At 43.2% G+C, this 3,885-nt stretch overlaps 1 pseudogene; it reads right to left on the bottom strand.

The window, feature by feature from the left end:
* Positions 1-1,978: 1,978 nt before the first annotated feature.
* LOC103099000 (anamorsin-like) lies at positions 1,979-3,378 on the bottom strand (annotated as a pseudogene).
* Positions 3,379-3,885: the final 507 nt, after the last annotated feature.

Here is a 3,885-nt window from a genome sequence, read left to right on the forward strand (position 1 = left end):
CATGAAAGGGAAGTAGCATATAAAAAGCCTAGAAAGGAAGGAGACAATATATTATGAAGAGACTCCAATGCCAACTGGAGAAGTTTTAAATATGATACCAGAGGCAGGAGGGAGACACTGGAGCACATTGAGTAGGGGAAGGAGTTGAGCAGGATTAGATTCTTAGACTTGGCACCTCAGTGGAGGAAGCATTGGAGTAAAGAGGGGAACAAAACAGGGAGATAAATTAGAAGGCAAATGCCCGAGAAGCATCCAGTTTGAGATATCCAAAAGACTGTTGTTGATGCAGGTGTGGTGCTCAAGAGAAAGACTGGAGTTGGATCTAAAGATCTGGGAGTTTCAGATAGAGATATTAATTTGATCCATGGTGGACAGTGAAATCACCATATGTAGTGTGGAAAGAAAAGAGAAGAGGGTCCAGGACAAAGCCTTCAGTTAGGGGGCATGACATGGATGAAGATACAGCAAATGATACTGAGAACTGCTCAGAGAGATAGAATTACCAGGAGAGAGTCATGTCACATAAACCTAGAGAAGAGAAGGTATCTAAGAAAAGATGATCAATCACCGCAGAGAGGTCAAAAAAAGATAAGGATGAAGCAAAAGCTGTTAGATTTAACAGTTGAGCTCATTGTGAACTTTGGAAAGGGCAGTACAGTTTGCAGAGGATTTAGAAACAAGTCAGAAGAGAGAAGTGAAGATCTCTAATGGAGATGGCTTTTTTTAAAACATTTAAAAGACTAAGACCACTTAAAATACTTTATCAGTCACACAGCTAAAATTTCAGTTATCCTAAATCCACACATTTGTCAACATTTGCCGAAACAGGATCCCAGTCCTTACAGGTCAATAGCCAAGAAAGACAAAAGTGAGTTTTGCAGAACGTAAATTATAGCCAGTTTGAGTCCTGATCTGCAGATCCCCACACAGAATACTTCTGGATAGATGAAGAAAGGACCCTCCATTCCATAACTGAAGGGCTTTTTATGACACTGACTCCCCTGATATGTCATCAGCTAGGATAATAAGTACAAATGTACTCTTTAAAGAAAGAGGGGAGTTTGGGCCCTTCATTTAGGTGAAAAGTGTTTTCTTGGTTTCTGCAGGGTCAGCTCTTTCTCTTACAGATATACACATACTTCCATGGAGCTGGTATAAAGAAATTCAATGTACTCACACAGCTCTTTTCTCTTACATACACACACACTGGAGCTAGTTTATAGGAGTGCATCATTCTATCACCTGCACATTCACAGATATGGAAAATGGATACAACTCCAATCTAGCTCTCACTTGTGGCTCCTAGTAGCTGCTAGCATGTGGCAGCAGCCACACCCCGGGCAGCAGCTTTGACAGGCTGGCTAAACCTTGTGAGGGTAGCCATTGGGTCGTCACCGACCCCTGGTGAACCAGGGCTTTGCTCACCCAGCATGTGAAGATTGCTTCCGCCGAACAGACGGAAGAAACCAACAAGAAGGTACAATGGCTGAGAGGGCGACGCAGCAAAGCACTGTGGAGTGCTTAGGGTGTGTTGGAGCACAAAAGACAACACAGCAGCTGAGGAAGTCTCCAGGTGTAACGACTTTTCATGCCACTGGACCCAGGCTTCCAACGCCGAGAGAGTGGGGCTGTCTCTGTGCATCGACTTTTCCACTTAAATCTCCTTCATGCACAAGTGTCTTTGTGCACACTCATCTATACACCATAGATGAAAACGCACAAAGACAACCGTCATCCTCGGTTACCGAGAGACTACTACTACTACTACAGATCATAATAATGGTCTGAAACAGTGAGGCTGAATTTGATTCAAAAACATGAATGGATCAAAAGCTTTCAAGAATCCATTTGGACTGGAAGCTGGATACTGTAAGGAGTTTATATACCACTTGATTATTTTTACAATAACAACAATGTGTTTGCTCATAGAACAAGTATTTGGTATCAATAAATTTAGGAGACAGATCTGTGATCTGGAAATGCATTACTGAAGTTTAATACTAAGGGATAGCTGTGTTCAAAGACAATATGATCCAAGGCAACAGAGAGGATGGGCTTGGGTTCTAAATGGTGTGATCAGGTTCCCAAATACTGATATGGAGAGGTGACTTCTCCAACGTGTATGACATCTTTCTGCCACCTTTAATTAGATGGAATCTCCCTATACCTTCAATTCAAGTCCCGCTGAGGAATCAGACAGCCCAATGCAAATTAACCTGTCTGATTATCTCTGTCCTTTGGTTCATAGCAGCATATATACCCCCATTTCTGTATGTCATACCAAGACAACTCTATCTGGGATCCCAACACAGAGCATAGGCAGAATCAGGAAGGCAGGAGACAAACTGGCAGGACTTGAAGGATTGCTGAAATGAGTGCTAGAGTCAGTTTTTGGAATGGAATAACCTCCACAAGTCCCAGTAATTTTGCCTTTTAGGAATCATGAAGATTTTTTTTTTCATTCAAAAGGATTTTCTCCCCAGGTTCAAAGGCTAGCATCCCAAGGCAACTGGCACAGTGGAAGGCATTGCCCAAATAACAATTTCCACAGGCTGATTTGGGTTGCGATTTCCTCTGCTCCTTTGCGTTCTCCTGCTCCAGTTCTCCTAGGCCACACATGCAATTTTTCGTGTCCCTTTTCCACATGAAGCAGTCAGTAGAGAAGCTGGGTCTGGCTTCTTCAAATCCTCTGGATCCAAGAGTTCATCAGTCAATGAACTCCGTGCCATCATCATTCATGTCAATGGCTGAAAGGGTCCACAGCTTGGCCGCAGAAGAGTCCACAGCAGGTTTCTCTGAAACTGGAGTCTTCTTGGAATGGAAAGTTTAAGCTGAGGAGAAGAGCCTACTTCAAAGTTTGGGTTTTTGCCTGCGACTTGAACTCTGGTAATCCAGGTGCTCCTGTACTGACTGTACCTCCTCTGGGGTTAAGACTCCTGCAACTCCTTCACTTCCACAAGCCTAGAACGTGTCGGGACTGAGCACAGTTTAGCTCTGCCTTTACTCTGCTTTCGTGTACTGAGGTTGTCTTCCTTGGCTCTTTCAGGATTTGCACACCTGGTCCAAGGATTCTAGCAATTTCTGCCAAAATCTCAGTGCTCTGCAGGGCTGTGCTTCCTGGAACCGGACCCGACAGAACAACCTGGAAGCTGGATTCTTTGTGAGCAGTTGGTGGATGATTTCCACAATCACGTGACTCTCATCATCAGCTAGTCCTTGTGGTTTATGCACCGGACTTTTCAGAGCCTCTACTGGCGATGACGCATTCTAAAGCACTGCCACATGCTGCCCAGTTGGTATTCCATACTCTGCCATTGTTGCAATATCAACAACCTGAAAACCAGGAGCCCACTCTTGAGCATCTGGTTCTGCACTGTCAGATTCTGGTGAGAACAAGGTCCTTGTGACCCGGAAGGGGAGGGGACAGAAAAGGAAGGGGAAGGGAAAGGGGAGGAGTGAATGGAACCCGCCTGAGCACACCCGCTTAAAGGAGGCGCAATAATAGTAAGGTTCTAGGTTTTTTAGAGTTCTGAACAGAAGTAAGTGCTGTAATTTTTCAAAAGTTTTTGGTATTTACCGATGTAATTGTTATTATTATTGTTTTACATAATATTTTGTATCAGTATTTATTAGTATTATTGATCGGTAGCTTTAAAAAAAATCTCCATTCTGACTTTGTTATTAGTAGCATTACAACAAGCCAAGACATTCTTGAAGAACTCATGGGAAGGAATGCTAACCACTTTGAGAGAAAGCACTATGGGAGTAAAAAAAAAGCATATGACATCACTTATCACATTTGGGTTTTAGGCTTTAAAAGATCACTCGATAGCAAAATGAATACTACGGAAATAGGTTTCAAGTGGCAACATCTGAACAACCCAG

The sequence above is a fragment of the Monodelphis domestica genome, chromosome 5, assembly GCF_027887165.1.
Source record: "Monodelphis domestica isolate mMonDom1 chromosome 5, mMonDom1.pri, whole genome shotgun sequence".
Taxonomy (NCBI): domain Eukaryota; kingdom Metazoa; phylum Chordata; class Mammalia; order Didelphimorphia; family Didelphidae; genus Monodelphis; species Monodelphis domestica.